Consider the following 13,453-nt stretch of genomic DNA (forward strand, 5'->3'; position numbering starts at 1 on the left):
TCCAGGCTTGTTCTCCTGTTTAGGCCTAACTGTGGTCTATGTACACTCTATGCATTCTCCCCATGCAGGTTCACTTGTGTTCTTCTACCTACAGACGCTGGGAGAGAAACATCATCCCCTGGCACTGAACTAAGCGAGAATCAGGCCAAGAAGGAAAAGGAGAAGCTGATTAAAGAGCTGCAGCTCATTACTGAGGAGAGAAATGACCTGAGAGATCGCCTGAGGTTTCTGACAGAGAGATCCATGAAGAACAGGTATGAATTGCTCCAAATGCTCTTGTTTCATTCCTGGGTCTGCAAGGTCACCTTCTTCTTATCCTATTAAGGTTTTGGGTTCTAGAAAGCTGTGCCTCCCTAACCACCCTGTGCTAAACCTCACCTCCCATATAGAGGAGATTCAGAACCTTGACCCTTCCTGAGGAGCAAGATGGAAAATGGACTCATCTGCTTAATTTATTGAAAAGCAGATCTTGTGGTCTGAATGAAGAATTCGGGGATAAAGTCAGGGAGAGTGAGTGTCTAGTGTGCATTTCCAAAGCCCTTGACAGATGGTGGCTTTGCAAGATTGTAATTGCAGTGAGTTTATGGTGAGTCTCTGTACTTGCTAGGCAGGGGACTCAGTGCTGGAAGATCCAGGCAGCAGCCCGAGGGGCCTGTTCCCAAACTGTTCATCTCAATGCTTGACTAGAAGGTCTCAGGCTCAGGCCTGTTTGTTATTGTCTGTGTGTCTTGCACTCTGAGACAGCAATGGTGCATGCATTTCTCCTGGTTCTCACAGTGCTCTCTGTTTCCATATTTGTTTTTCTCTTTCTCTGATTCTGTTAACTTTTCTCTTTTTTTTGTGGGTGTGTCTCAGTCTGTGAGTCTGTGTGTGCATACATCCAAATGCATATGCACAACTTTTATATGTTTATATTTCCCTCCACACATGGAATATAGGGGTCTATGTCTTGGCCTGAGTATTTACCTGTAACACTTTCATGGTCATGTGAATGCTTTGTTCTGGGAGCCCCACTGTCAACAGTACAGTTCTTTGACTATGTGGCCACGTTTGTCTGTATATTTGTATTCCTTGTGCAGATTATAATTTTGTGTTGATATGTGGTCTCTTGTCAAAACAGGAGAAAAGAAATCACCGGTTTCTGGGTGTGTTGGGGTGGGGAGCATGGAGAGGTGTGGCCTAGGCTCTTGATAGCTTAAGTGTCTTGACTGCAGATTTCCTCTTGATTGAACAAAGGGAGCCAGGGAAGCCTCCATCTGGATGCCGAGATTCTGGTGTCCTGGACGCAGAAAAACACGTTTCTGAAGCTGAAGAATATCCAATATGTAGAATTCAGAAGGTGTCCTTCCAGGACTGGGGTAGTACAGGACCCACCCTGAGCTCATATATTCCTAAATGCTGATGTTCATTGTATTCTATCATTTGGGGCCAGGCCACACTTCAGGCCAAATCCATATTATGAAGACCTGGAGAGAATGGAGGAGGCGGTCATGTCAATTCTGCACAACTTAGAGATGGAGAACACTGAGATCCATGGGAACAGCCATAAGCTGAAGAAGGAGATTACCTTCTCTAGGTAAGTCCTGGTCAGAAAGGCTATCACCTGTGGAATGGCCATTTCTGACTTTCTTTGTTCTGGATTGGACGGTCTTCAGCTCTGGTTCTATCTCTTGTGCTGTTTACACATCAGTGTGCCAGGGTCATTAGGACTCAGTTTTCAGTTCCACAAAAGACTGTTCCTCATCCCAGGATTGTCTAGAAATCTTCAGAAGGCTCTAGATAGAACAGCACTGATTGAAGTCAGCAGGTTATTAGGCTGACCTGGACCTATGGTGTCATACCAGGTTTTACAAAACTCAGTGTGTGGACCACATGGTTAGCATGACCTTCTCTTGGTTCTACTGACCTCCTTTGAGGGTGTTTGCCCACTACTAATTGATGTTGCCCCCATGCATTGGGCTTTCATGGATAGTTGTAAATCCATGTTCTTTTTGAGAGATGTGGACACTAATTGGTGCTCGGGCCAAGCAAACAATTTATTCTTCCCGGAATTTATTCTTTGTGGTTTGTGCAGCAGCCTTATATGTATCGAAATGAATTCTGTTAAGTCTTCATGGGTATCTGGGTCCTGGTGGAGTTAGTGGCACTCGGGAGTGGGAATGGGAGAAAGGGGCAGCATGATCTTACTATGCAGACTGTATTTCCAGAAACCTGCTCAGCCAGCTCCTGATGGAGAACACATGTATGAAGAAGTTGGTCCCACTGAAGCAGGAGAGCAAGGAGGTACATCTTGATTGTGCACTGAACCAGAAAAATTTGGTTGACTTCAACAAGAAAGATAAAGACCAGCAACGTCCAGACCCAGCATCATCTGGTAGGGTTGAGCAGCTGTGTTAGCTTAAAAATATCTGATAAAGTTTGCCAATTTGATACATCTTTGCTCTCTCCTACCACCTTTCTAATTTACACTCACAACCAGCCAACCACCTCATGTAATGGAATTGTTCATTGCTCTGCCTATGCACAAGTATTCTGGGAAGCCAACCACTTTTCAGAAACTGAATTATTTTGCAAGTATATTTGTCTGCTCTTTTTGAAGCTGCAGTATAGAAATGGTGACAGATTAATAACATACCTCATTATTGCATATCCACGTGATAGATTGGATGCTCTGTAGAGTTTTGAACAAGTTCTTGGTTCTTTGACAAATGACACTCTGTGGTCATGTGACTTCTTGTGTGGGAAGCACCTTTGCCGGATAAGAACAAAGTGCAAATGTCAAATTAGAACTTGTCATTGGTTTTAACCTTGGTGACATATGGACATCTACTTTCTTCCTGCAACCCAATGAGGTTCCTTCCATTGCCCTGTTCTTGGTTTGCACTGGTATAAGTCTGGGTCCCATATTGGCAGCCCATATTACTTTGAGGCTCTCTGGAGATTTTGCCCTTCCCAAAGAGTAGCAACAATGATATCAGTTAAAAGGTCCATGTTGACTGTCCAATAGAACTGAGATGGTAGAAGGCAGCCTTCCGACAGCTGCCTTGCATTTCACCACCAAATCAGTGTCTGAAAAACTGCCTTCCTCTCCCAGGTCTCAGAAAGTGCAAGAGAGCTGGAATTGGACACACAGCAGTAAGAGAGCTTCCTGAAGAATAAGTTGCTTTCTCAGGAGTCCCTGATGACAAACATCCTGAATGGTAACAAATTTTTTGGATGAGTATTCTTCCTCAGAGTTAATTTGTCATTGCTTAGAGACCCTAAATTTATATAACACTAAGCCAGCCAAACTGATTGAGGTCTTACTTTCTTCTCAGAAAAAAGCACCTGAGAGACAACTTGGGGGACCGCCTTTCATTATGTGTGCAAGAGGAGAAACAGCAATACATCTGTGCTTCCAAATGTTCGTTAAGATTGTGGTGTTTAGAAATATTTTTGTTATGATTTTAATTGAAATTTTCTTTTTGTTGTTTCATATTTATATGTTCTTGTTACTGTTTTTATCTTTTCAAATATTTTTAAATATTTTAATTTATTTGTTTTAATCCTGTTTTGTTGTAAAAATGAATTCCTTATGAATAAAAATTGAATTCTATCTCTTGACTCTTAAGACCATCATTCTTATTCAAGGGTTCTGTCCCCTCCTGTGGACTTAGAACTGACAGGTGGAGATGGATCTCTGCATGTTCCATGGATCCTGGGCTAATAAGTGAATTCAAAGTCACCAAGGGGTACCCAGTGTGACAGTGTCTTTTGTGTGGAAAATGTGGCTGTTTCTCGGACACACACTTTATGAAGTAATCACTGACATGCTTTACCCAATTGTTAGGGTCCATGTGGTTCTTCTGAGAGAGTAGCAGATGCTCTATCCTGTGAGTCATCACCACAGCTCCTGCAGGTGCTTTTGTCCTTCCACATCATGTACTGTATTAGGTGGACAGGATCACCTCCAATCAAATAGAGAGATCTCAGGAGATGTGTATTCACAGGAAATTTACTGAGCTGTGCATGCTCAATGTGTTAGCTTGCCAGCCATCCCTACAGGGCTCTGGTGTCACCACTCCTCATTGTGGGTCAGGATCATCCTCCAGCACCACTTAGTGTCCATATTAGAGCAGATCTTTCACCTATTATCAATGATGACCATATGTATTCTGCACATCTGACAAAATACAGAATAGAAATTAGCTTCCTGTTGGCCAGATTGGCATAATGAGTTTTTTGATTGTTAGCATGAAAATTATTTTAATCTAAGCAGTTTAGGGAAGAACCTCAAGGACACCCATAGTGAATGCAGCCTGCAGCTGTGAACACAGGTTTCTGTTGGAGAGCAGGCCTGTGCAGGCCCAGAACCTAGGTGGGACAGTTCAAGCTACCCTTTTTCCATGGCCAATCTGGGATCATATTGAGAATGTATTTTTTCCAGGTGACTGATTTCCAATTTATGGAATTGAACTAACTTACTGAGAGTGGAGGTGACTCAGAGAGTTAAAGTACACAAGGACCAATCCAGTATGTCCACAAAAGCTTGCTGTAACCCTGGGCTTTTAAAAGCTCAGCAGTTAGAGAAGCAATGTAGTATTTGGTTATTCTCATGCTTAGGTCTAGTCATTCATTATAAGCTGACCATGACACAAAAAGAGTCATCTGTGTCACAATAGAAGCTAGTTGTAACTAGATTCACCCCCACACTATCACATCACTACCGTATTTGAGGTTCTCAGTTACTATCTAAGAACCTGGAAGAGGCCTGGGTCTTGCTACACAAACTCATAATTTATGTCTTCATGACACTGTGTGCTTTGTTCTGTTGATGCTACCATTGGCATACAATACCTTGCATACTTTGTGCTGACATCTGTCACATGAGACAATAGTTCATGCCATGCCTAACCTGCATAAACTGTCCTTAGAGTACGGTGTAGTCAGAGGGTCCTTTTTTTTCTCTCTGAATTTTCAAAATATTTCCAGTCTTCAGACAAGTCTTCAGCCATTGTCCAGTGCCTGTCTTGAGATGTCCACCTTTTCAGCTGAGTGTCTTCATCCAGGCTGCTCTGTAATTCTGTAGAAGATTAATAGGGTTCCAGCCCTAGGATTTAATTCAGTGTGATTGTACTTTCCAAACATGCTCAAAGCCCTACATTCCACCATAGCCTGTGTGCTTTAGAGATAGAAAATAAAGAACCACATTGCACTTGAAATTTTTCCTCCAACAAAAGGAGAGCCTGCATAGGGCCTTTAAGTAACTCTAAGTCCCAGCTTCTGCATAACTCCCTTCATCGACTCCATTATTGGTGTATTTTCATTACTGCTCACTTTATTTTTGGTGTGCAAAGAATGTGTACCAAGTCAGTAAAGTGTGTGTGTGTGTGTGTGTGTGTGTGTGAGAGAGAGAGAGTGAGTGAGAGAGAGAGAGAGAGAGAGAGAGAGAGAAAGAGAGAGAGAGAGAGAGAGAGTTTGTGTTTGTTTGTGTTTCTGTGCAGGTGTTTGTGTATGTTCATCCATGAACTCACTATCAATTTTCATAAAATGACTTAGAAGACCGTAAATGAAAACTGTCGAGGTGCATGCAGACGTGTGTTACTAGTGTCCCACGGCACCTGGCAGGTAACACTGAAATGGTGGTCTACTATAATACAGCCTAAAAACAGGCTGTGGATGGTTTACACAGAGATTGTGACGTCATCACCACTAGAGAGAGCAGCAAAAGCTTCATTTATCACATGCTGCTGTTACCAAGATGAGGCAAAGCCTTATCCTACAGAGAGTCTGGTATGATTTGATGGCAGGAAATAAACTTAGTACTAAAATCATTCAATTACAAACGAAGAGGATAATACAAAGAGTCATAAGATTATTCTCATAAGAAAATAGATAGTATTTAGACGATGCCACTACAAAAATTAAAAAATATATATGAGGGCCACTAGGCTTTAATGCAGCCTTTCTACCAGAAGTTTAATGACGACCTAATAACAATAGTGCTTCAATTATTCCTCTGATTTGAAAGAGAAGGAACATTGCCAAACCCCTTCTCTGAGTTTCTCTTTTTACCTAGAATTCCTGAGTCTGTTGCTTCTTCCATTGTCACCCCATCAATAGAGCTGCAGGGCGAGTCTGTCCCGCCCCAGAGCGTATCCACCAGCTGACAGGGCTGGGTTTTGCTCTGCTTGCCCCTGCTCCTGCCCCCGCCCCTGCTCTTGCCCCTGCCCACGCCCCCGCCTCACACTCGCACTCGACATCGCCTCCGACCCATCCCCCCCTCCCAGTCCCACCACCGCCCTCGACTCAGACCCGTCCCAACCCCCGCCCCCAGCCTGCCCTCGCCCCTACCCTGCCCCCGCCCCGACCCCCCCACACCAGTCCTCTCCTTCGCCCCCCCCCTCCGCCTGTGCCCTCACCGCTGCTGCTTGCGTTGCTAGCATTCTGTCTTCGACTCCCCTGTCGACCCCACCGCCACTGCTGCTACCTTCTCCCACTTCTTCAGCCCAAGACTTTTGAGATCCCGGCTTGCAGCACTCTGCACTAGGAGGCTAATGGAGGTGAGGAGAGCCTAAGGGACAGACCCCAGGCCTGGCCCCAGAGACTTGTGTCTCCCCCTCCCTGGAAGTGCTTTCCCGCAGTTCTCCATCCTGGGTTCAGTTTGTGGGGACCCCAGCAGGTGGCAGGCTTTGCTGATCCTCAGGTGTGAGTCTGGGACAGTGGTGGGACTTATGGTTGAGGGAAGTCTTTCAGGCAAATGCAGGCTTTTCTCAAACTCTTGGACCATCTGGTGCCCTCCCTGGGGTCACAGGACCTGTGGAAGTTGGGAAGCCACTTTTCGCTGTCCTGTGTGACTTTCCCTGCAGAGTGAGCTCTCCTGCAGGAGGTCCTCTCACATGCTTCTTTAAAAGCACCTGCTCCTCAGATCCAGATCATTTGTGAAAACAGGCTTCTCCATGTCAGTGTGCCAGCTCCCCCTCCCAGCTCAGAGCTGCCACACCTAAGGATCCTCCAGCCCCAGTACTGGTTGGGTCTCATGGAGGAGTTAGAGCAAAGTGCCCCTTCTGAGAAGTGACTCAGAACAGGAGGTTCCTACAACCCAATGAGGTCTCTTCCAGTTGCCCTGTTCTTGGTTTGCACTGGTATAATTCTGAGTCCCAGATTGGCAGCCCACATTGCTGTGAGGGTTGCTGGAGATTTTGCCCTGCCCACAGAACAGAAGGTTCAGAAGAAAGGCCAGTTTGGCATAATGAATTCTTTTGATAGATGGCAACAAAATTATCTTAATCTAAGCAGTTTAGGGAGGAACCTCAAGAGCATCCATAGTGAATGCAGCCTGCAGCTGTGAACACACGTTTCTTTTGGAGAGCAGGCCTGTGCAAGCCCAGGACCTAGGTGGGACAGTTCAAGCTGCCCTTTTTCCATGGCCAATCTGTGTTTGTATTGAGAAAGTATTTTTTTTCCAGTTGACTGATTTCCAACTTATGGAATGGAACTGACTTACTCAGAGTGGGGTTGACTTAGAGAGTTAAAGTACAGAAGGAATAATCCAGATGTCCACAAAAGCTTGCTGTCATACCAGGGCTTTTAAAAGCTCAGCAGCTAGAGAAGCAATGTAGTATTTGGTTATTCTCATGCTTAGGTCTAGTCATTCATTATAAGCTGACCATGACACAAAAAGAGTCATCTGTGTCACAATAGAAACTAGTTGTAACTAGACTTATACCACATTATCACATTATTACTATATTTGAGGTTCTCAGGTATGATCTTAGAAACTAGAAGAGGCCTGGTTCTTGCTACATATAGTCATATTCTATATCTTCACAGCACTGTGTGATTTGTTCTGTTAATGCTACCATTGGCATACAATACCTAGGATATTTTGTGCTGACATCTGTGACATGAGACAATAGTTCATGTCATCCCTTACCTGAATAAACTGTCCTTAGAGTACAGTGTAGTCGGAGGGGCCTTCTTTTCCTCTGAGATAGCAAAACATTTCCAGTCTTCATACAAGTCTGTCAGCCATTGTCCAGTGCCTGTCTTGAGATGTCCACATTGTCAGCTGAGAGTCTTCATCCAGCCTGCCCTGTAATTCTGTAGAACATTAATAGGGTTCCAGCCCTAGGAATTAATTCAGTGTTCTAGTACTTGCCAAATATGCTCAAAAACTAGTTTCCACCCTAGCTCTGTGTGCTATACAGAAAGAAAATAAAGAACCCCATTGCACTTGAAGTTTAGCCTCCAACAGAAGGAGAGCCTGCACAGGGCCTTTAAATAACTCTAAGCCCCAGCTTCCCCACAACCCCGTCCATCGATTCCTTTATTGGTGTGTTTTCATTAATACTCACTTTCTTCTTTGTGTGGAAAGAATGTGCACCATGCCAGTAAAGTGTGTGTGTGCGTTTGTGTTTGTGCATGTTCATCCATGAACTCACTATAAATTTTCATAAAATCACTTAGAAGTCCCTAGTGAAAACTGTCGAGGTGCAGGCAGACTCATGTTACTACTGTCTCATGGCACCTTGCAGGGAGCACTGAAATCGTGGGCTACTTTAATACAGTCTAAAACGAGGCTGTGCATGGTTTTCAGTGAAATTGTGACGTCGTCCCCACTACAGAGAGCAGCAAAAGCTTCATGTATCACATGCTGCTGTTACCAAGGTGAGGCAAAGCCTCATCCCATAGAGAGTCTGGTAGGATTTGATGGCAGGAAATAAACTCAGAACTAAAATCAATCAATTACAAACAAAGAGAATGATACAAAGAGCCAAGCAAAGCAAGAGCTGGCTTTTTTTTTTTTTTTTTTGAGAAGATCCACAAGACAGACAAACCACAGAGCCTATATCTAAAGTACCAAATCAGAAATGAAAAGGGGGATATAACAAAGGACACTGAGTGAATTCAACAATCATTAGGGCTTACTTCAGAGGCCTTTACTACAGAAAAGTGAAAAATCTATTTGATACTGGTGATTTTTCTAACAGATAACAAATACCAAGTTAAATACAGATCTGGGAAGGTAATGAATAATTCCCATAAGAAAATAGATACAGTCATTAAAGGCTGCCACTCCAAAAATTAAAAATAATAATAATCAGGGCCACATGGCTTTAATGCATCCTTTCTACCAGACTTTTAATGAAGACCCAATAACAATAGTGCTTCAATTATTCCACTGAATTGAAAGAGAAGGAACATTGCCAAACTCCTTCCCTGAGTTTCTACCTTTACCTAGAATTCCTGAGTCTGTTGCTTCTTCCATTGTCACCCCATCAATAGAACCATTTAAAATGGGATGTAATCGATGTCTGGAGCCTCATTCTTTCCCTTGACCTCCATGCGGTGTCCAGAAGGCATGCCTGTTCTCATGGACATGGACTCATCTCTTTTTGCTGCAGCAAGAAGAAAGCCAGCAGAGAGGACAGGAGCTTACAAAGAATCAGTAGGATTTCTAGAAAAGAAGCCATCCAGATGTCCATTCTCAGAAAACCCCTGGCTTGCTCTCATGTGACTGGGTCCTCAGACACCAGCAGCCTTAGATGAGACCAAGGAAAGCTGTGCAGAGTCCTGGGTCCCCAGGTTCTTGACCTCCTGAGTGACAGCTGTAGACACGTCCTCCAGGGAATCCTTACAGCTGGTGACATCTGGACAAGGTGAACCAGATGCCAAAATGAGACATGGGAGAGAAATCCTAGGCTGTTTGGAAGGAATCAGTCTCTGCTATTGCTTCTGTCTCTGTGTGCCCTGCTGCTATGATGTTCATGAGGAGCTCTCATGCCAGTGGGTCTCCTCCTAATGTGTTTGTTGTTGCAGATGTCCTGGATGTTCTGGACCCCATCAGAACTCAGCCCGTGCTCAGTCACGGAGGTCAGCACCTTCCTGTCCATCAGGTCATGAGACCTGAGACAGTTGAGGTAACGGCAGTTGGCCTGGGTGAAGTGCTCACAGACTTGGACTCTCTTGCATGGCTGTGGCTTCAAGCAGATCTGTTTGTGGCTGTCTCCTTTGTAGTAACTTTTGCAGGAGAAAAGCATCCCCCTGTACCAGGAAGAAGGCCGGCTCCTCTTGGTTAAGCCCAGAAAGCTCATGATTCTTCAGGACCTGGAAGCTCTGTTCCTAAAAACTTGGTGTGGATATTTGCAGAGGTTTCTCTGGGATTTTGCATAATGACTCTGTCCCAGAAGTTTGAGCTTGCAGAGGCTTGGGCAATCTGTAGCATGGTCCCTGGATGCACTTGAGATTGAAGCCACAGGCTTCAGTAGTAGCCGCCACCTACAGCGTGATCCCTGCCTGATCTCCAGTCTCCAATAGGAATAAGCAGTCTTGCCCAGCAGCTCATAGAGCTCTGCCTCTGGAGCCTGATCCTACTCTGCAGTTCCTTTAAGGTCATGCAGCCCCTGTGGGTCCACAGGATCTTGGTGATGAAACAGTCTGCCCCAGGATCCCCCATGGTGCACTATGGCTGCAGCTGCTCAGGCTTGTGAGCTGGACTCTGCTTCGTGGAGAAAGGAAACTGGAAAAGGGGATAACACATGAAATGGAAATGAAGAAAATAACCAGTAAAAATTAAAAGAATTAAAGTCATCATCTCAGGAGAATGAGTGGGAAGCCAGGTCCTTAAGCAGGCAGGTTCTCCACAACAATGCATGCTGGGTTCAAGACTGGACATGAGGTGCCCTGAGCTTGGGACTGCCAGGCTCCTACTGGGAAGAGAGCTTTCTTCTTCATTTCCGTAAGTCTCTCTAGTTTTCTTTTAAGGCTTTCATCTCATCATTGACTTTCCCAATGACCTTTTATGACAAGCCATTATGGTTAACAAGAATTAAGTAAGGGCTCATTGAGCTGTTGGTAGTTGGAGGTCTGGGGGAAGCCCTGGACAGAGAGATCTTGCCTGCCAGGGGTGGGATGTGCATGGTGGGAGGGACTAGTGGAGTGTCATTGGCCTCAGTATGCACAGGCTTGGGGCTGGTGCCTGGCTGCCTGGTGCGCCTCTGTGGCTACTTGGCCTGGGTCCCACCGCAGATGCCCATGGTGGTTGCTGGCCAGTTGTGCTTGCTCTCCCTGTCCTCGGGGCTTCTGGCGGGGCTGACCACAGCCTTGAACATGGACAACCATGGACAAAGTGGGCCGGAAATCGGAGGATCATGGGAGCATCTTCAACTTCCCCCTCCCCAAGCACTGGCAGTTGCAGCTGGAGGACAAGCCACTGTGAGTTTCCCCACATCCAGGCAGGTGTTCTGCACCACCAGGAGAGCAAGGGCAAGCACTGCTGCCACCAGTCCCACATGCGCAAGGCCTATTTGCTGACTGGCAGGGCTTCACTTTGCTCTGCCTGGCTCTGCTTTGCCTTGCTCTGCCCTGTGGGCTCTCACTTCTTTGGCCAAAGACTGTTGAGATCCCGGCTTGCCTCACCTTTCAATAGGCACCTCTGTGAAGTGAGGAGAACCAAAGGGACAGAAGGCTGACCTGGCCCTGGAGACTTGTGTCTCCCCCTCCACCAAAGTGCTTTCCTCAGTTCTCCACTGTGGTTTTAATTTGCAGGGATCCCAGCAGGTGGCAGGCTTTGCTGAGCCTCCCCTGTGAGAAGGGGACAGTGGTGGGACTTATGGTTGTGGGAAGTCTTTCAGGGAGATGCAGGCTTTCTCAAACTCTCTGACCATCCATCCAGTGCCCTCCCTGGTTCCCATTCCCTGTGTTTGTTGCGAAGTCACTTTTCACTGTCCTGTGTGACTTTCCCTGCAGACTGGGCTCTCCTGCAGGAGATACTCTCACATGCTTCTTTAAAAGCCCCTGTTCCTCAGATCTAGATCAGCTGTGAAAACAGGCTTCTCCATGCCAGGGTGAGAGCTACCCCTCCCAGCTCAGAGCTGCAACACCATAGGATCCTCAGGCCCCAGTGCTGGGTGGGTCCCATGGAAGAGTTAGAGGAAAGCTTCCCTTCTGAGAAGTGACTTAACACAGAAGGTTCACAAGTGACAGTCAACCCCCAAGTATTTCTTCCAGGAGAAAGCACTCAGCTCTCCCCTTTAAACAGTTTAGGCTCCCACATGGCCCAGTTTTGTGATTGGGGAAGATTTTCTGGAGCTTAGTTGGCCAGTCAGAGTGGGGCTACATTCTTTTTTTTTTTTTCTTTATTAACTTGAGTATTTCTTATTTACATTTTGATTGTATGCTCTTTCCCGGTTTCCGGGCCAACATCCTCCTAACACCTCCTCTTCTATATGGCTGTTCCCCTCCCCATCCTCCCTCCATTACCACCCTCCCCCTAACAATCACGTTCACTGGGGGTTCAGTCTTGGCAGGACCAAGGGCTTCCCCTTCCACTGGTGCTCTGACTAGGCTATTCATTGCTACGTATGCAGTTGGAGCCCAGGGTCAGTCTTTGGGTAGTGGCTTAGTCCCTGGAAGCTCTGGTTGGTTGGAATTGTTTTTCATATGCGGTCTTAACCCCCTTGAGCTCTTTCAGTCCTTTCTAAGATTCCTTCAACGGGGTTCCTATTCTCAGTTCAGTGGTTTGCTGCTGGCATTCGCCTCTGTATTTGCTGTATTCTGGCTGTGTCTCTCAGGAGCAATCTACATCCGGCTCCTGTCAGCCTGCACTTCTTTGCTTCATCCATCTTATCTAATTGGGTGGCTGTATATGTATGGGCCACATGTGGGGCAGGCTCTGAATGGGTGTTCCTTCTGCCTCTGTTTTAATCTTTGCCTCTCTATTCCCTGCCAAGGGTATTCTTGTTCCTCTTTTAAAGAAGGAGTGAAGCATCTGCATTTTGGTCATCCTTCTTGATTTTCATGTGTTCTGTGCATCTAGGGTAATTCAAGCATTTGGGCTAATAGCCACTTATCAATGAATGCATACCATGTGTGTTTTTCTGTGATTGGGTTACCTCACTCTGGATGATATTTTCCAGTTCCATCCATTTGCCTATGAATTTCATAAAATCATTGTTTTTGATAGCCGAGTAATATTCCATTGTGTAGATGTACCACATTTTCTGTATCCATTCCTCTGTTGGGTTCTTTCCAGCTTCTGGCTATTATAAGTAAGGCTGCTATGAACATAGTGGAGCACGTGTCTTTTTTATATGTTGGGGCATCTTTTGGGTATATGCCCAAGAGAGGTATAGCTCAGTCCTCAGGTAGTTCAATATCCAATTTTCTGAGAAACCTCCAACTGATTTCCAGAATGGTTGTACCAGTCTGCCTCCCACCAACATTGGAGGAGTGTTCCTCTTTCTCCACATCCTGGCCAGCATTTGCTGTCACCTGAGTTCTTGATCTTAGCCATTCTCACTGGTGTGAGTTGAAATATCAGGGTTGTTTTGATTTGCATTTCCCTTATGACTAAAGATGTTGAACATTTCTTTCGGTGTTTCTCAGCCATTCGGCATTCCTCAGCTGTGAATTCTTTGTTTACCTCTGAACTCCATTTTTTAATAGGGTTATTTGACTCCCTGCGGTCTAA

At 45.5% G+C, this 13,453-nt stretch overlaps 1 pseudogene; it reads right to left on the reverse strand.

The window, feature by feature from the left end:
- Positions 1-8,899: 8,899 nt before the first annotated feature.
- LOC134483590 (zinc finger CCCH-type antiviral protein 1-like) lies at positions 8,900-12,171 on the reverse strand (annotated as a pseudogene).
- Between the last annotated feature and the right edge of the window lie 1,282 nt (positions 12,172-13,453).

Source organism: Rattus norvegicus, chromosome 19, assembly GCF_036323735.1.
Source record: "Rattus norvegicus strain BN/NHsdMcwi chromosome 19, GRCr8, whole genome shotgun sequence".
In the NCBI taxonomy this organism is placed as follows: Eukaryota; Metazoa; Chordata; class Mammalia; order Rodentia; family Muridae; genus Rattus; species Rattus norvegicus.